Source organism: Uranotaenia lowii, chromosome 2 (genome assembly GCF_029784155.1).
Source record: "Uranotaenia lowii strain MFRU-FL chromosome 2, ASM2978415v1, whole genome shotgun sequence".
NCBI classification, from domain to species: Eukaryota; Metazoa; Arthropoda; class Insecta; order Diptera; family Culicidae; genus Uranotaenia; species Uranotaenia lowii.
Genome location: NC_073692.1, coordinates 295,528,685 through 295,549,658, shown reverse-complemented (window position 1 = coordinate 295,549,658; position 20,974 = coordinate 295,528,685). Strand labels below are relative to the sequence as shown.

Sequence of the window (20,974 nt, the reverse complement as noted above, 5' to 3'; positions counted from 1 at the left end):
CGCTTGGATGAACTCTCGAGAACAAGCTCTCGCAAGTTCTCTCTCCATATGGAGAGAGCATGTGGTGATCGAAATAATTTTTACCGTGTTGCCCGTTACGTCCGTGTTGATTTATATTTGTTTATTTAAAATAGAAAAGTAAAAGTAAGTACAGAGTGAATCTCCAAACAGTTTACTTTTGTAATTTCTTGTGGCAAAGGAACATGTAGAACTGTAAGTTGTTCGTTATCTATGTGTTTGATTACTTCGTTGCCATAATTAATTCACCATTCTTGAAATAATTTAATTTACAAAAACAATAAAAGTTGCTGTAATTTATTATAATACTATTAATCAACCATAGAATTTATGGTTCTCCGACTCCTACCATCACAGACCTTACCTGCACGACGTTTCAGCAAAAAAGTTACTGGATGTCAGAAGTGGGGTTCGAACCCACGCTCCCTTACGGGAACCAGAGCTTAAATCTGGCGCCTTAGACCGCTCGGCCATCCTGACTCGGTGCATAGAGGGTGGCTTACAGCCATTCAAAATCTGAACGTTTCTCGGCGCGAAGTGGAGTACCGCTGGGAAAACCAGGAAAAACTTACTGATGCACTGTTGTTGATGCTGCTGTAGTAGGGGGGTTGAATTTTTATCTCAGTTTTCCCAGATGTGGTAGGATGATAAATATTGTTATGTGTTTGTTGTTGCTCGGGTTAACTTTGTTAATTGATGACACAGCATTTCGCAATGTTGAAATGTTGTGTAATTAAGTGTGTAATTTACAAGTACACATTTGATATCGGAAACCACCTTTAGGGGATTGGTTTTGAGTATTGACAAAGTGTTCTTTTACTAGAATTACTAAATTATTAGCAAATACGTGAGATCAAAAATATCGATATGGTACAATTTTCTAGTTTGCTGACGTTAAAACCACTTAATAGACCATAAATTTAACCTTCGTGCGAAATTAATTACACGGAACAATAGAACCATAAAATCAAACAACAAATTATGAAGTGCTTACAAGATAGTAAGGGTACATTTCTGCGATCAATGCGAATGTACACATGTAAGGAAAGCTTCATTTAATTTGATTCCAGAAAAACTCTGCTGGAGGGAAATGAAAAAAAATCCCATTTGCCCTTTTACATGTGGATAACGTCGTACCTAAGTGGATTGTCACCATTGCATTGCCGTAGTCGTGTGACACAAATGGACGATTGCAAGCAGCATTAAATCCATGATAAAATCTAACGATAACGATCGAGATAGTTCGAATTTCCTCAACCCTAGAGAAGTTTTTCAATGGTTTTGGTTTGAGTTGAATTTCAAAGAACTTGAATATATTTTATAGTGTTCCAACAAATGTTTACAATATTTTCTTCAATACAAATTTATCCAAATTCGAAATATTAACAAACCTAACAACAACATTGTGAAGAAAAATTCACAAAAATGGCAAAAATGACTAAATTGACTGGATTATAAAATTTGGCGAAATTGACAATTTTGACAGAATTGACAAAATTGATGAAATTGACAAAGTAGATGAAACTGAAAACTTTTACAAAAATGACGAAAGACAGAAAAAAAACAATTTGACCATAAATTCACAAAATTGACAAAATTGAAATAGATGACTAATTCACAAACAAATTCACATTGACCAAAATTATAAAGTTGATTAATTTCACAAAATTGACAAAATAGACAAAAATGAAAAAACTGACAAAATTGACAAATTTGACAAAATTGACAAAATTGACAAAATTGATAAAATTGTCAAAATTGACAAAATTTACAAAATTGACAAATTTGACAAATTTGATAAAATTGACCAAGTTGACCAAATTAACCAAAATTGACCAAATTGACAAAATTGATAAAATTGCCAAAATTTTAAAAAATTGACCAAATTGACCAAATTGACCAAAGTGACAAAATTGATAAAATTGACAAAATTGACAAAATTGACAAAATTGACAAAATTGACAAAATTGACAAAATTGACAAAATTTACAAAATTGACCAAATTGACAAAATTGACAAAATTGACCAAATTGACCAAATTGACCAAATTGACCAAATTGACCAAATTGACCAAATGGACCAAATTGACAAAATTGACAAAATTGACAAAATTGACAAAATTGACAAAATTTACAAAATTGACAAAATTGACAAATTTGATAAAATTGACCAAGTTGACCAAATTAACCAAAATTGACCAAATTGATAAAATTGATAAAATTGCCAAAATTTGACAAAATTGACCAAATTGACAAAATTGACAAAATTGACAAAATTGACAAAATTGATAAAATTGACAAAATTGACAAAATTGACAAAATTGATAAAATTGATAAAATTGACAAAATTGACAAAATTGATAAAATTGATAAAATTGATAAAATTGATAAAATTGACAAAATTGACAAAATTGATAAAATTGATTAAATTGATAAAATTGACAAAATTGACAAAACTGACAAAATTGACCAAATTGACAAAATTGACAAAATTTACAAAATTGACCAAATTGACCAAATTGACAAAATTGACAAAATTGACAAAATCGACCAAATTGACCAAATTGACCAAATTGACAAAATTGACAAAACTGACAAAATTGACAAAATTGACAAAATTGACAAAATTTACAAAATTGACCAAATTGACAAAATTGACAAAATTGACAAAATTGACAAAATCGACCAAATTGACCAAATTGACCAAATTGACAAAATTGCCAAAACTGACAAAATTGACAAAATTGACAAAATTGACAAAATTGAAAAAATTGAAAAAATTGACAAAATTGACAAAATTGACAAAATTGACAAAATTGACAAAATTAACAAAATTGCCAAAAAATTAACAAAATTGACAAAAAAATTGACAAAATTGTTAAAAATTTCAAAATGGACAAAATTGACATTAATGATAAAATTTAAAAAATAACAAAAGTGACATAAATGACAAAATAACATAAATGACAATTTTCACAAAATTGACAACAGTGGCAAAATTAACACAAATTTCAAAATTAATTGAAAATATTTGCAAAATTGACAAAATGAATACGATGGACAAAATTTAAAAGATTGACAAAATTAACAAAATTTAAAAAATCAATTGTGGCAATTTTGTCAATATTATCATTTTTTTAATGAAGTTTATTTTGTAAATTTGGCCAATTCAATAATTTTTTTCATTGCTGTTAATTCATTCAATTATGTCATGTTTAGTAAATTTTCTCAATCCAGCCAATCTGGCCACTTTTGTCAATTTCGGCAATTTTGTTATTTTTTTAACCAATTTGTATTTTGGATATTTTGACAATTTTTCAATTTCTTCTATATTGCCATTTATGTCAACATTGTCACTTGAATGATTTATGTCATTTATGGATTTTTTTTATTGTAAATTTGGTCAACTTTGTCATTAATGGAAATGTGGAAAATTTTGTCATTTTTTTGTCAACTTTATCAGTTTGTTAATTTTATCAATTTCATCAAATTGTCATTTCTGGAAATTAGATCAATTTTGCCAATTTCACCAATTTTGTGAGTTTGGTAAATTTTTTCTCAATTTCGCAAATGTCAATTTTATCATTTTTGACAATTTGCAATTTTTGTCGTTACGGTCAATTTCGCGAATTTGGTAAATATTGCCTGTATTGATATTTATTTATGCCAATTATTGTCAGTTTGGAATATTTTGTCATTTTAGTTTATTTTGTCAATTAGGTTAATTTTGTAACAATTTTGTCAGGTCTGCCAATCTTGCCAATTTCGTCACTTGTTTAATTTTTGTTAATTGTGTTGATTTGTAAAAAGTCGTCAATTTTTTTAATTTCCTTTTTTTTCGTTTTGACAATGTAAGTATCGTCATTTTTGTCATTTTCATCAAATTTGTCAATTTTGTCAAAATAATCATTTTGGCCAATTTAAATTTAAACTTAAAATTTTTTGGTAATATTTATCACTTGACAAAATTTGACAAATTTACAAAAATGGTCAAATTTACATCATTTAATAAAAAATCATCATTTCAGCTCGGACACGAATGCCAAAAAGTTGATAAAATGTCCCAAATTAGATAAATCAATCAATCAATAATTTCAGCTGGTTTTGCATTGGAGTAAGTGAGATGCACAAATAATTTCAATCAATTATTATTTTTATAACCTCACTTGCTTCTTCTCTTTTCGGGTTCTCAGAGCAAACGTTGAATTATTTGAAGCACATGGTTGGGCATCTTTTTTAAATTGTTTTTTTATTTGTTTTTTATTTTGAGGTTACCATATTATTAAGGATCATAAAGAATATTCCAGGATCCAGCCAGTCCAAAACCAGCAATAAGATGCAAATTATGTTATGAAAATTAAAATTACTTAAAATACTTTTATCCTAGAAACAATTTCAAATATTTAATTTCGATTTTATTTTGGATTTACTGCGTTTGAAATTTTTTAATGATAAATTAATGATTTAGAATTCGGAAAACTATAATTGTTTGTTATTTTGTGAAATATGTATCCAAAAAGCCTGCAAGAAAGGCTTTAATCCACTGTCAAGTTTATCAAATCGATTTTTTTTTCAAATTCTAGTTTGGATAAATATATTTAATTTCTTGGGGAATGGTCCTTTAGGCGAAAACTTTTCTGGGAAATGGTTTATTGTGGTTAAAAAAAATCTGCGGAATGGTTCATTTTGTTGATTTTTTTCTGGGGAATGGTTTGTCTGGGGAAAAAAATCTGGAAAATAGTTCTTTCTGTCGATTTAAATTCTGGGGATTTTTCATTCTGGGCTATTGTTTTCGGGTAATCTTGACACAAAAAAATGGGTTGTATTTAGAATAGGTTTTTATTAACACATTAAGGACCGTAAACAAACCTAAGCCAGAAAACACCAAAATTTAGTGTTCTCTCTTTCAGAAATTCTACAAATTTAGTGTCTTTGAGTTAGTGAAGGTGTTGTTTAAAATTTTAAAGAATGAAGTTTCTAAATAAAATGTATCACATTTTAGTTATGCTTCTCAATAAAGCGCCGCCACGCGTTAAGCAAAACAATGAGATACATATCTCGTAGTCGGTCCACAATGTGTTAAGAACTGTAACCAATACAGAATTTGAAGCTAACCATTTTAACTTCAAAATGCATTCATCGAATATTTATTTCGCATGTCAAAAAATTGGTAGCCATGTGACTGGCGTTTAAAACTTATGATAGTCAACAGAATTACCCAAAAAAATCTAAAACCTCAGTTTTATTGTTAAGCACTTTGATTAATTATTTAAAAAAAAACCTCATTAAAAATTATCTGCAAATTATAAGTATTCTTAAACAAACTAATTTTGATTAAATTTTATTTTGTGTTACTTGTTCTTCTAATTGCTCAACTCCACATTCAAAAGGGTAAATTACACAAGGCTAAAAAATTCACATTTTTCCGAGGTGCAAAGAGCTTTAGAGCTAATTTTCATTAAATTCATAAAATCCAAATATGCAATTAGTTTTTTTTCTAAAGCTTTGATTTTTTTTTAAAATAACTTTTATAAATATTTGAAAATTATTTTAGAATTCGGAACTTAAAAAATTTACCAAAAAAATGAAATAAAGGTTACATTTATTTATCAGCTTTTCCGAAGACCGCAACTTATTTTTAAATCAGCGAAAAAAGTTAGACAAGTTTTCAATTCGTTTACTTATTCCCATTCTGTCTAGTAAGGGATTTTCAACGAATTTTTAAAGAAGTTTAAAAAAAAATGAATTTTTGATATTAAAAAAAAAAATTGTTTTGCAGGCTTCAATAAAAAGGTTTAATTAAATAAAACCTTTTTTTTAACTGTCAACAATAATAGCTATCCAATTTTTAAAAAATGGTAGTATCAATTTTTTAGATAGTTCATCAAGATCAAAATATTTTTCCTTAATCAAATGAAGTTTATTAAACAAAAACAGAACCAATTTGTTTCTGTCATGTAGATTTGTTAGTTCATCAGTTATTTATCAATGATCGATTTCATTCAACAATGATTCATCTTTAAACTTAAAAACTCTGAATCATCAAAACTAGAGGCGATTTTTATACAAAATCTGTGTAATGATTCGAGTTCAGGAAATTTCAGAAGAATTCAAAATCTTCAAAATTGACATTCGAAAAAAAATGCTACAATTTGTTTTGTGAATAACTTTTGAACGCATGGGTTTAAAATGATGAAATTTTCTGAGAAACTACGTGTCAATAAAATGTATTCATGTGCAAAACTTTGTAACGATCTGTCAAGGTCTCCCAAAGATGATATCTGTATTTTCATTGGATTTGGAACCGTATCATTATGAGAAAACTGTGGTGGAGTGATAATTAGTCAGTGATGTTGTTTTTTGCAGAATGAGGACAATGTGCTAAGCTTGTCATAACTTCGATCGAATACTTATTTTTGAGTTAATTTGAAGGGAAAACTCCAAGAAATAGAGAACATCCTCAAAAAATCCTTGATTTAGATGGCGCACATGCCGCCAAAAATTAAAGTCGATGCACTTCTTCATTGATCCCTTTCTCAAAAACCACCTGACACCAAATTTTGCACATGTAAACATTACATTGCTAGCTATTTTCACTGAATATTTCATCCATCCATCTATGCATTCAAAAGTTATCCACAAAACAAAATGTTACACTCCTACATGCACCAAAATGCCGTTTTCTTTAGTTATCAATTGAATTCTCAATTGAGTTTTTTGGCTTCCAGGGTTCGTCTATAAAAAAAAGTAAAGATGCAATATTAGAAAACTTTTGAATTCATTTAGGGTCCCCGAAGAAATTTTTGTTTTTTAAAGCTTCTGAAAAAAGTTTCAAGCATTCAAACTTGCAATAGTGTCAAATTGACACTCTAATGCGGATGAGGGTTAAATCAATTATTCTGATTTAATGGACGATTAGCACTGAAGATTGACAGATTCATCGTTGGTACAGCGCATATGGATAAATGACAAACTCACACAAGACAAGAATATGGTAGGTATTGAATTAAATGAATTGGAAAGAATGAAATAAATTATATATTGAAATTCCAGATTAAGTTACATAACACCGAAAATTATATTGATGTGTGAGTTATTAAAAAAAAGCACAGCGGAATTTAAAATGTGCATTCAGATGCACTAGCTCTACCAATCGTAATGTTCGAGTAATTGCACAGTGTCGCAAAATAAATGTCATATTAATTTAATGGTAAACAACCGAACCCCACGCAGCACTTAATCGATCGGGACAATCGATAAACCGGAAGCCGTGACAAATTACACCATCTCTCTGGCGTCCGATGTAAATTCCATCCCTTGTAACATAAATAGAGCGATTGCATTTGCATATTTGTAATTTAGCATGTGCAGAGCTTACACGCAATTGCAATTGCACTGATGCCCGACTTCTTCTGCTGTAGATACTCGGATCGTGCTCGAAATCAATAAATGTTCTCTCATCGACAAATACAGTTGCGTTCAAAAAAGAATGAATTCGCGTGAAGCTGCGCACCAACTTCCAACTTTGAAAAGCTGCCATTTCTTTCTCGGTTTATATTTTTTTATGAAAATTTTACACAATCTAGTTCAACTATCCAACTAATACTTCACAAAACTTGAAGTCTTTTAAATGACGGGAAACAAAGATACAGCTTTTCGCGTAAAAAAGGAAAATTTGGAATTGCTTTACCAAATTGGCTGTATCTTTGACCATTTTCATTGAAAAATCTTGAAATTTGGTCCAAAGATGTAAAAATGTTTGATCTAATATCAGGCCAAGTTTCGTCAAAATCGATGAACGTGATCAAAAATGGTGCCGGATTAAAAATGTGGTTCATTATCGCCCAGCGGACGATTTCATTCTTTTTTGGACGGATGTTTGTATGGAAAACATCGTAATCCATGTATTCTTGGTTCTTTCTTTCACAAAACCAAAAGTTATCACAAAGACTGTTGTAAATTGCTTAAAACTTCATTATTACTTTCTTTAGAAAGAGAAAATGTTTCAACAGGGTTCAAAATAAGAAAAACAGAGTTTCAGAAATGACCTGCTAATGATGCTAATGATCCACAATTAAAGCGAATATTTTATTCGCTCTTTTGTTTGAATACCAGCTCTGTTGGAACAATTTCTATTTCTAAACAAAGCAAGGATGAAGTTCCTATCAAATCACAACATTCTTTGTAATAAATGTTGGTTTTGTGGAAGAAAAAACTAAGAATACATAGATTACGATGTTTTTCATACAAACATCCGTCCAAAAAAGAATGAAATCGTCTGCTAGGCGATAATGAACCTCATCTTCAACCGGGCACCATTTTTGATCACGTTCATCGATTTTGACGAAACTTGGCCTGGTATTAGATCAAACATTTTTACATCTTTGGACCAAATTTCAAGATTTTTCAATGAAAATTGTCAAAGATACAGCCAATTTAGTGAAGCAACTCCAAATTTCTCTTTTTTACGGGAATAGCTGTAACTTTGTTTCCCGTCATTGTAAAGACTTCAAATTTTGTGAAGTGTTAGTTGGATAGTTGAACTAGATTATGTGAAATTTTCATGAAAAAATATAAACCAAGAGAGAAATGGCAGCTTTTCAAAGTTGGAAGTGGGTGCGCAGCTTCACGCGATTTCATTCTTTTTTGAACGCAACTGTAAGTTGCCACCCGGATTGATGCAGAGAGCTTCGCAATGTTCCAAACTATTTGTCCCACCACACCCCTCCAAAAAGGGAAGGAAACTTGAAATCCACTAGAGTCAATTGCTTTCGAAACTTTGGTTCCAGTTCGACATCAACCGAACCCCCAGATTTTCCGTAACATTCATCCTGCGGAATCAAGTTTGGAGAACAGAAAAAAAAGAAGGACGGAATCACACTTTCTTGTGCTACTACTGCAAAAGTTGTTTTCCCACAACAGAAAACGGAACCATTGGCCGAATTTGGTCCGGGGACAAACTTTCGGTTCTCGCCTCGAGAGTCGAGAGCATGTAAGGTACTTCCAGTCGACGACGACGACGACGACAATGTCCAGCCATAAATATTTATTTGCCTTTGTCTGCCCGGTATGAGGCGATCTGGATTGACCAACCCGGTTCCCTTGCATCTTCTTTTTTTTTTGTTTTTTGAAGGAAAATGGCGCGGGATAACCCGGGGGATACTGGATTGGATTTCGATCTTCCATCGCAGTCAATTCCGACGGCAAGGGTGTAAGATTGTTTTGGAAAAAAACTAAATATTTAGCTTGAAGTACAAAATAACCTAAGAACAAACTTAAAATCGGATGTCCTGAAAGTAAATTGCATATTACTAGATTTCAGGAAACATAATTACAAATTGCAAAAAGAAAATGAGAAAAACACAATAAGAAATCAGAGATGAGATATGAGATAAGAAAAATGAGAAATAACAAACGAGGAGCGAAAAATGAAACATGAGAAATAAAAAATTAAAAATAGGATGTGAGAAATGAGAATTTAGAAATGAGAAATAAAAAATGAGAAATGAGATATAAAAAATGAGATATGAGAAATGAGTTATGAGAAATGAGTAATGAATTTCAAGAAAATTCAAAATTCAAAATTCAAAATTCAAAATTCAAAATTCAAAATTCAAAATTCAAAATTCAAAATTCAAAATTCAAAATTCAAAATTCAAAATTCAAAATTCAAAATTCAAAATTCAAAATTCAAAATTCAAAATTCAAAATTCAAAATTCAAAATTCAAAATTCAAAATTCAAAATTCAAAATTCAAAATTCAAAATTCAAAATTCAAAATTCAAAATTCAAAATTCAAAATTCAAAATTCAAAATTCAAAATTCAAAATTCAAAATTCAAAATTCAAAATTCAAAATTCAAAATTCAAAATTCAAAATTCAAAATTCAAAATTCAAAATTCAAAATTCAAAATTCAAAATTCAAAATTCAAAATTCAAAATTCAAAATTCAAAATTCAAAATTCAAAATTCAAAATTCAAAATTCAAAATTCAAAATTCAAAATTCAAAATTCAAAATTCAAAATTCAAAATTCAAAATTCAAAATTCAAAATTCAAAATTCAAAATTCAAAATTCAAAATTCAAAATTCAAAATTCAAAATTCAAAATTCAAAATTCAAAATTCAAAATTCAAAATTCAAAATTCAAAATTCAAAATTCAAAATTCAAAATTCAAAATTCAAAATTCAAAATTCAAAATTCAAAATTCAAAATTCAAAATTCAAAATTCAAAATTCAAAATTCAAAATTCAAAATTCAAAATTCAAAATTCAAAATTCAAAATTCAAAATTCAAAATTCAAAAGAGAAATGAGAAATGAGAAATGAGAAATGAGAAATGAGAAATGAGAAATGAGAAATGAGAAATGAGAAATGAGAAATGAGAAATGAGAAATGAGAAATGAGAAATGAGAAATGAGAAATGAGAAATGAGAAATGAGAAATGAGAAATGAGAAATGAGAAATGAGAAATGAGAAATGAGAAATGAGAAATGAGAAATGAGAAATGAGAAATGAGAAATGAGAAATGAGAAATGAGAAATGAGAAATGAGAAATGAGAAATGAGAAATGAGAAATGAGAAATGAGAAATGAGAAATGAGAAATGAGAAATGAGAAATGAGAAATGAGAAATGAGAAATGCGAAATGAGAAATGAGACATGAGAAATGAGAAATGAGAAATGAGAAATGAGAAATGAGAAATGAGAAATGAGAAATGAGAAATGAGAAATGAGAAATGAGAAATGAAAAATGAAAAATGAGAAATGAGAAATGAGAAATGAGAAATGAGAAATGAGAAATGAGAAATGAGAAATGAGAAATGAGAAATGAGAAATGAGAAATGAGAAATGAGAAATGAGAAATGAGAAATGAGAAATGAGAAATGAGAAATGAGAAATGAGAAATGAGAAATGAGAAATGAGAAATGAGAAATGAGAAATGAGAAATGAGAAATGAGAAATGAGAAATGAGAAATGAGAAATTAGAAATGAGAAATGAGAAATGAGAAATGAGAAATGAGAAATGAGAAATGAGAAATGAGAAATGAGAAATGAGAAATGAGAAATGAGAAATGAGAAATGAGAACATAAAAATGAGAAATGAGAAGTGAGAAATGCGAAATGAGAAATGAGAAATTAGGAATGAAGAATGAGAAATGAGAAATTAGGAATGAAGAATGAGAAATGAGAAATGAGAAAGAAGGAATGAGAAACGAGGAATGAGAAGTGAAAAATGAGAAACGAGAAACGAGAAACGAGAAACGAGAAATGAGAAATGAGAAATGAGAAATGAGAAATGAGAAATGAGAAATGAGAAATGAGAAATGAGAAATGAGAAATGAGAAATGAGAAATGAGAAATGAGAAATGAGAAATGAGAAATGAGAAATGAGAAATGAGAAATGAGAAATGAGAAATGAGAAATGAGTAATGAGAAATTAGAAATGAGAAATGAGAAATGAGAATTGAGAGATGAGAAATGAGAAATGAAAAATAAGAAATGAGAAATGAGAAATGAGGAATAAGACATGAGAAATGAGTAGAGAAAACGAGATATGAGAAATAAGAAATGAGAAATGATTAACCGAGATATAAGAAATTAATAGAGAAAACGAGATACGAGAAATTAGAAATAAACAATGAGAAATAAAACTGAGAAATGAGAAATGAAAAATAAGAAATAAGCGATGAGAAATGAGAAATGAGAAATGAGAATTGAGAAATGAGAAATAAAAAAAAAGGAGAAACGAGAAATGCGGAATGAGCAATGAGAAATGAGAATCGAGAAATGAGAAATGAGAAGTGAGAAATGAGAAATGAGAAATGAGAAATGAGAAATGAGAAATGAGAAATGAGAAATGAGAAATGAGAAATGAGAAATGAGAAATGAGAAATGAGAAATGAGAAATGAGAAATGAGAAATGAGAAATGAGAAATGAGAAATGAGAAATGAGAAATGAGAACATAAAAATGAGAAATGAGAAGTGAGAAATGCGAAATGAGAAATGAGAAATTAGGAATGAAGAATGAGAAATGAGAAATTAGGAATGAAGAATGAGAAATGAGAAATGAGAAAGAAGGAATGAGAAACGAGGAATGAGAAGTGAAAAATGAGAAATGAGAAACGAGAAACGAGAAACGAGAAATGAGAAATGAGAAATGAGAAATGAGAAATGAGAAATGAGAAATGAGAAATGAGAAATGAGAAATGAGAAATGAGAAATGAGAAATGAGAAATGAGAAATGAGAAATGAGAAATGAGAAATGAGAAATGAGAAATGAGAAATGAGAAATGAGAAATGAGAAATGAGAAATGAGAAATGAGAAATGAGAAATGAGAAATGAAAAATGAGAAATGAGAAATGAGAAATGAGAAATGAAAGATGAGAAACAAGAAATGAGAGATGAGCAATTATATTCAAGACTTTACTCAACAACTATCAAAATTCAGATTTTAAGATTAAAAAAAATTTGAATTCAGAATTCAGGGAATTTAGAGTTCAATCTGTTCATGATCCAGGAGTTTCCAAAACCGCTGGCACCCTCGATTCATGCTCGAATGTCCATCCTGCAGTGCCAATTACGACCATTCCAAGGACTGACTGAGTTTGGACTGGATGGTTTGCAAGCAAATTGTTGAAAAGAAAAACGCACTCGAAACGAAAATTTCCCTGGCACCGAGAGCGGTAAAAAGTTTTAGCGATTTGTCCACCACGATTTTCTTATTTGTTTCCCTCAAAATCTCACTCGATTGAGACAAAATGGTTCTTTCTTTTATTTTATTACTTTTGGGAATAACGAGCTTTTATTATGGGCCACCAGCGACAAATAAATGCACACGCGCTCGTTTTCCCAGCGACCATTCATCCCCCCACGAGGACACCGCGATCGACCCACTCATCCCCCCATACCCAACCAAAAAAAAGAAGGAAGGAAGGGTGGACTTTTTAGGATGTTTGTTTTCCAAAGGTTTTCTCGTTTCGTTTTTCGTCTTCCCTGCTGTTTGAGGAAAACTCCTTCGTACACTCACGCTTATAACAAACAGAAACAATTTTATCGCACGGACGCAACCGAATCGGAATGGAACGAGGTGTTGATTTTAGTGCCTCTGCGAGAGCATCGAACCGGTCATCCATCAGTTTTTTTTTTCGGAATGCTTCTTTTATGATGTGAGTTGCTTTATTTCCCATACTTTTATCTCTATGGGAGACCCGCAGACGGAATCTTGATATTCCCACCCCCCGATAGCATTTCATATTACGAGTAGAATGACATTTTCTTCATTTTTTGCGAATAGCTTAGAGGCTATCATCTTTTCTACTTTCTGTGGAATTCATTTGAAAGAATATGCAAAAGTTTAAACCGATAGGACAACAATATTAAATACCTATGGGGTTCAATTTGTTCTTAGGATAAACATTTAACTGCTTAAATTAATTATTTTTGAAGAGCATTTTTAGTCCCGATCATGATTTTATTCTTTCCTTCCTTCAGTCAGCAATTTGATTGAACTTGTATTTTGATACTAACCCATTTTCCAGGTAAAAATAAAGCTACACATTGAAACGGAAATCAGATCAAGGTGTCCTTCAGAATCGCAGAAGACGCTGCGGTTCGCTCGAGTCACGTCTTGTTTATTTGCAGAGCTTTCGCGACTCACGCATCAGCTGCCGATGCCATCGCCAGATGGCTTGATGAAGCAACATTTGGACTTGGGTCTCTCTGGCTGGATTTAGTTACATCGGCGACAACTGTTTACGTTGATGAAGCTGGTAGCGGGTACAGGGCACGTTCATCCGTCAAAGCGGCGAATGCACCGGAACCCCTCCGGACAACGATTACTGTCCACTCACTTCCTCCACGTGCGCCGGTAGTCCGTGATTTCTGGCCCAGGATGGGAAATGAACTGTGATGACGCACAGGATCCAGTTAACCATTTAGTAGTCCAAGGTGTAAGGGGTGAGTTGTTTTGATGTAAAATGTTAAATATGCACGCCCGTTCTTCGACAATGGTTAGCTTTTTATAAACACAACAATCTTTCTTGAATGACGGTTGAAATTGTCGCTCGCAAGAGGCTTGATGGAAAAGGTCGAACTGATTTATTTTCAATTTGTAGCTACTTCAACGGAAAAAAGCATCGACTTATATGCACAGCCGTAACTTATGAACCTTAGTTGTTTTTTGACCAATGTGCCCTACAATACCGTCCTTATTAAAATCCTGCATTGACCTCTCTACATCATCCATAAAGCGGGTTAGAAATATGTTGTTGAAAACGCAGGTTTCAGTGGTGGAATATTCGTTTCGTTCGTCAAGTCATTGAATAACTGCTTATGACATAAGCGATAGCTAATTACATTACTACACTGAAATGATTCATCACTCATTAATGTTCTCAACTATATGTGATATTCTGAGTTAGCCAGTTAACCACTCAGAATATCTGGCATCACTGCTGTATTACCACGAACCTAACTTGAGTAGTTCGACTTAACCGTGTGATGATTTAAACATTTATACTGTCATCATCATCACCATCCTATTGTTCGGTAATCATCAATTGCGAATTGCTCAAAGCAAGTGGAGAACCAATTGTTTTGGTTCTGCTGCAGTCGGCAGCAATGTGAAAGCGCTGGAACGGGAAAAAATCTGTCCTGGCGGATAATTCAGTACGCTGTTATAACGATCGCTTAGATTTTTTGAAAAAAACATACTTAACAGTGATTCTACCATCAAAAGTGAAATAAAAGACAGTTTAGTTAAGTGATACTATAATTCGTGAATTCCGATCCAAATTTTCCCGAATAATTGGAAAATTAAAATTCGGCACTGCTTAGAGAGTCGTCATCTTGGAAAAGAAATCATTATGCCGACGCGAGCGACCACCAGTACAAGTAATATGTCGAGAAATGTGATCACCAGACCACAAAAACCATCGACAGTACCAAAGGAAAATACAACAAACCACAGAAGGACATCCAAAGCGGCTTTGCAAGGACAACTCCGCAGCCAAAGCTCCCAATCCACACAATCAACGGAAGCCCAGAAAGATTCTGGTACTTGGAGGCTATTAATAAGGAACAAAAGATCCGGGAAGGGGGAATAAAAAGAAATTCGAGAAGTTGAACCTTACAAAATACAATCTGAAAATATGTTCACCACCTGAAGCCAATGGAACTAGAACTATATTCGTCAGAGGAGTTTCTTTAGATTTCGGATACAAGGAGCTGGTCGAAAATATCTCGTGTGTATACAAAATAATAAAAATGAAAAGAATACAAAGAAAGTCGAAAAATTCAGATCAGCTGGTGAGTACCTCTAACCTTAAAATTACAATTTCAGGCACGGAAGTACCCAGGGAGGTAAAAATATACGGTTGTAACTTTCGATGTGAGATCACTAAATGTTGGCGTTATGGACGCAAGAGAGACCTATGCAGATCTGCTGCTCGATGTCGTAACTGTGCAGCCAAGGAACACGGAAATGAATGCTCCAAACCAATTGCTCTAACCAACATCAGTCAGATTCTGCAACATGCCCGGAAAGGAAGAGGAGACAGCGAATCCTAAGAATTATGAAAGCAAAACAAGTCCCATAGTACGAAGCGTTGGAACACTTTATAGCAACGTCTAACAAATATGCAGCCTTAGAAGACATAGATGACGACTCAGAGAACTCCACAAGTTAGTTGGGACTTCATAGTACACAAGTTGGACACTAAACTTCGGAGAAAGTAGAGTCCATTTGAATGAACCTATTGACCCAATCCACAGACCAAATGTCGAGACTCGAATTACAGGAAATCCCTTTTATCCAACCGAATTCGAGAGGTTCATGGCGAAGCTCAGAGGTAACATCTGGATCTCCCCATTTTAGGGACTCCAAAGTAAAATAACCAATGCTATGGGGTATCAAAAAGCGAAACTCTCGTAGACGCCCTACTATTGGAGATAGCAGCAGATATTAAATCACTACTAGAACATAACCAGGAAAGAAATGACCTAGAATCAAGACAGTCCAGTGGAGTGTAAGGTAATCCTGCAGCAGAACGTACGAAGTTTAAGACAAATAGAGGCACGGGTTGAGCTGTACAAATTGATGTACGACAATAACGTCTCAGGAGCTTTGTTGCAGGAGATATGGATCAAGCCAGAAAAAAAATTAAAGTAAAAGGCATTCAAATTTTTCAAAACTGTCGCACCCAAGGATATGGAGGAGTAGCAATTCTCCTTGAGCAATCACTGGTAGGGGAGATCGTAGACCTTGGAAACTCAATTCTTCGCACAAATAGATAAAACCCCGGGGGTAAAAATTATAGGAGGAGACTTTAACGCACACCATTGGGCCGAGGACCCAACAGATAGATCGAATTGTAGTAAAGGAATGATTCTGTTCGATGAGCTATCAAAATTCTAACTAGTACTAACAAACGACGGTACACACACGACAGTCTCCTCGCCAGGAAAAAGTTTAGTAGCCATTGACATTTCACTAGCAACTCCGGGATTCGCCTGGAAAACAAGATGGCGAGCAAATGGTCAGGCCGTCACAAGTGACCAATTGAGTCTCGAGATGAAGATTAGTACTGATGCGATAAAGGTGAGCAAAACAACACTTTGAATAAACCTAGAAAAAACAACAAGCTACATAAACAGCATACACTCCCAATACATACATACATATATACGATCCGAGCGAAATGATCCAGGTTTTTGAAGAAGGTATTAAAGCAGGAGAGAACATAGTAAAGAACAAAAAAATCGAATTGGTTAAAACGCCTGGTGGAATAATGACTTACAATAAGCTTACGACAAAAAAAAAGAGAAGACCTCAGAAATTATAAAAAGGGCAATGACAGAACAAAATTACTTGCTACTGCATATGTCGAGAGCACAATTTAAAAGAATAGCTAAAACAGCAAAAAGAAAATATAATAGGGAAATAACTGAAGCAATCGACGACACTACTCCCTCGAAGCAGCTATGGAATATCGTGAGGGGCATAGATACAGCCCTCACGCAAGAAACATCTCCAAAAATAGTCTGGAATTTAGATATAGGACAGAAATTTATAGACCTTTTCTTCTCCGACAAACTCTTGAACAAAGTAATCAAACCACCTAAATCAAATACACTCCCGCACTTAGGAGGATACAAAACGTCCATAACGGACGAAGAACTTGCTGAAGAACTGAAAAAGAGAAAGAAAAGTTCAGCATGTGGACATGACCATATCTCCAATGTACTTTTAAAAGCATTGGACGCTAAGTAAAATTTTCGTAAACGCTTACATCCCAGACAGCTGGAGAAAAGTGATAGTTTTTTTTTTTTTTTTTAATTGAGCAGGGAAAAGCCCCCGGGAGTTGGTTACTTTCAAGACCATTCTCCCGAAGGCATAAAACCTTCTCACTTTTTATTCATTTTTTTTTATAGTTATTTTGTTTGCATAATACAATTGTAAAGTTTAACAATATTTCTTTTCTTCACTTTTCATAATTTTAATTTTTCAGTTTTTGGGTGATGGTAAGCGGCATGTGGCGGTTGTGGAGGGTGGCGGCGGTGGTGGTTGTGGCGGAGGTGGCTGGTGGAGAGGGCGAGATAAAAATGGTTTGCGGCAATTAGTGACAGTAATCTTCCAAGTGAGGAACTTGACATTTTCTGAGCCTCCAGTGAGATTACTCTCTGTTAAGGAGGCTTTGGAGAATTGGTTGATCTGTAGCTGGTACAGCGATCGAGTTTGTTTTTAAAACTTTACACTAGAAAGTTAGGTAAATTAGTCCTCAGGTGGACTGTAACTTGTCGTTTGAAACTGGCTCTATTTTTAATGAGTTTAAGGTGTAGTGGTAGACTGTTGTATATCATTTTGCTAAAATACTCAGGAGATCTCTTCATATGCTCGGTGTTCGCCCTTATTTGTGTTAGATTTCCTCTCGAACGTGTTGGAAACCTATGATCCTGATACAAAAGTTGTTTGTTGTGGTGGAACAGCGGATTGTGCAGCAGGTTGTGGATCTGTACGACACTCTGAAGTTCTCTTAGTGCGGCTATAGGTAGAATAGACGGCGATGCATCTTGGAACAAGCTAAGCGTGCCGAAAAGTCTGGATTTTTTATAGACCGCCTTGAGGCATCTATTTTGCATAGCTTGTAGTGATCTTATATTGGTTTTTCTTGCGGCTCCCCAAATGGAAACCATGTATTGCAATTTAGATTGCACAAATGCATGATACAGGCAAATAAGATTTTTGGTAGGAACAAATCTCGATATCTTCCACATTATGCTGTGTATAGCACTAAGTTCCTTCCGTAATCCTTCTATATGGACATCCCATTTGATAAGCTCGTCAAAGATTAGCCCGAGGTACTTGAAACTTTGGACCTTTTCAATCACCGTTTGGCCAACTTGGAGGTGGCTATGACAGTCGATTGGTCGATTTGTTGATTTGAAGATGATGTATTTAGTTTTTTCAAGGTTCAGAGACAGTAGGTTGGCATCGAAGTATCCTTGTAGGGTAACGAGATCCTCTGACATCTGAGATATTATTCTGCTAACATCAGTGTGTTCATACGACAATGAAGTGTCGTCAGCAAAAAGTCTAGGTTTACCATTCAACTGAAGTTTGTTTAAATCGTTTACGTACAGGATGAACAGGAGGGGCCCCAAATTGCTGCCTTGAGGAACTCCAACAGGTAGGTTTCCTAGATCGCTTGTCGTGCGGTTGATTTGCACAAACTGTCTCCTATTCGTGAGATAGCTTGCAAAGAGAGAATTTGCTACACCCCTGATTCCATGCGCATCCAGTTTCTTGAGCAGTATCGAATGGTCAATCGTATCGAACGCCTTCTTTAAATCAAGGAACAATACTCCCATGAATTTTCGATGATCAAGGGCAGTGTGAATATCGTCGACCAGTTCGGTCGCTGCGGTTAATGTGCTTGAGCCTTCCCGGAACCCGTATTGATAGCTATACAACAAATTGTGTTGTTTCAGGTATTGCGTAACACGAGCTGCAAGAAGTTGTTCCAAGATCTTGCTAAAAACCGATAAAACCGATATTGGACGGTAGTTACTACAGCTCGTCTTTTTCCCCGCTTTGAAAATTGGAACGACACGTGCAGTTTTAAGAAAATCTGGGAATTCCCCGGTCCGAACACATTCGTTGAACAGGTCTCTCATTAACGGTGCTAGGATACTGTGATGAGCTTTGACAAATTGCGTGGTGATTCCATCTGGTCCCGGACTTTTTGAGGAATCAAGTTTGTTTATGAGGACAATAAGTTCTTGTTCGGTTGCTGGTCGTAAGTAGATACTGCTGTGGTGGTTGACTGCTGAAGTGTGATTTGTGTGAGCATTTCTTGGGATTGTAGCCGCTAGTTGAGTTCCAATATTACAGAAAAAATTATTGAACGCATTAGCTATGGGTTTAGATTCTGATTTAATAACTCCATCTAATTCTAGTTTAACTGCTTCGCCTTGTGACTCATTTCGCCCTACCAAATCGTTCAAATGTTTCCACATCGTTTTTTGATTTGATTTGTTGAACAGTTTGTGGAAATATTCTTGCTTCGCTTTTGCTTTGGAACGTTGAAGTTTTTTTGAGACGTGCAACAGAAGGTCCTTTAAGCCTTCGTTAGCAGGAAATTTTCTACATCGGGTAAGAGCACGATCTTTAATTTGCATCAGTTTCCACACATCGAACGACATCCACGGGCAGTATCCTCTAACTTTTGCTTTAATAGATACTGTTCTCGAGTACCTATTTTTCAGAACATTATATAAGTCTATCGTTTTGTTAAGTTTTTCCGAGGGATTAAGCGCTTGTAATTCATCAAATTCAACTCGAAAAGCGGCATTCAGTTGTTCGTGCTGGGTGATTACTTTTTCCAGTTTTCGGTGCATTAGAGTTTTTTTCAAATTTATCGTTGTAAGAATCAAACTATGATCACTAATTTCAAGCGGAAGTGTTTCATTCAAAGTTTGCTCTACAATAGAATCCGAGCAAACAACATGGTCTAGTATGTTGCTACTGGCTGGACGAGTTATGTGCGTGTTGGTCACACAACAACCGTAACATTTCAGAAGGTCTACATACCGCTGAACATTGGGGCAAGTTGCATGATTTATTGGGATGTTGATGTCTCCAACCATTAGGAACTTTGAGGTGGGCTTAAGGGATGCAAGCACAGAGTCAAGTTTGTCGAACAATAGCTGTGAGTTTTGAGAAGGTGGTCGGTAAACAGCGTGGATATCGATAGGTGAACCTCCAGGTTCAAGGCGCAAGTGAATAAAATGAAAACCTTCAAAATGCGTGTTTTCAACTTCCGAAACGACAAGTGTTTCTTTAACCAGAACAGCGAGACCTCCACTACTAGAATCAGGGCGGCAGGAAACGAAACTACGATATCCATTTATACAGGCGAAGTGTTTTCTATCTTCTTTCAACCAGGTTTCTCCCAACACTAAGATATCAACAGTTGCTGGGAATTTTTCAAGGAACATCCTAATGAAATCCAATTTGTTCGGATCATTGAGGCCTCTGATATTAAGTTGTAGTACTCTTAAAAAATGTTGATTATTTTTATTTCGGCTATTATTATTCAAAGAATCCATTGAGTCATGCAATATATTTCGATTTTTATTATCCATTATTGACTTAAGATCTAGGTATCAGCGTAAACGGTTTAATACAATAATCAATTGCCTCCTGCTCCAGTGTTAACCCGTTTTGGTGATGACATTTCCGGCATAGTGGCGTTGGATGCTTCCAAATCAATCGAATGATTCAAAGAACGTTTCTTGGTAGACCTAGCAAGGTTACGAATATCATTTCTGCTTCCAATCTGCTCAATTTTACCCCCTTCATGTCGTCTGAATAGAATTTTACCATCTCGACCAGGCCAAACAAATTTGATTCCAAGCTCATCCTGCAAATTCTTTGTTTCCGTCAGCAACTCTTT

At 33.7% G+C, this 20,974-nt stretch overlaps 1 protein-coding gene and 1 non-coding gene across 5 annotated transcripts in view; both read right to left on the bottom strand.

Annotated features, from left to right (window-relative positions):
- The window catches only part of LOC129745460 (matrix metalloproteinase-2-like), a 247,357-nt gene that overhangs the window by 11,360 nt on the left and 215,023 nt on the right, over positions 1 to 20,974 (bottom strand). The window lies entirely within an intron of this gene.
- Positions 415 to 498, bottom strand: Trnal-uaa (transfer RNA leucine (anticodon UAA)). Its single transcript has one exon. It is a non-coding gene; the product is annotated as a tRNA-Leu (tRNA).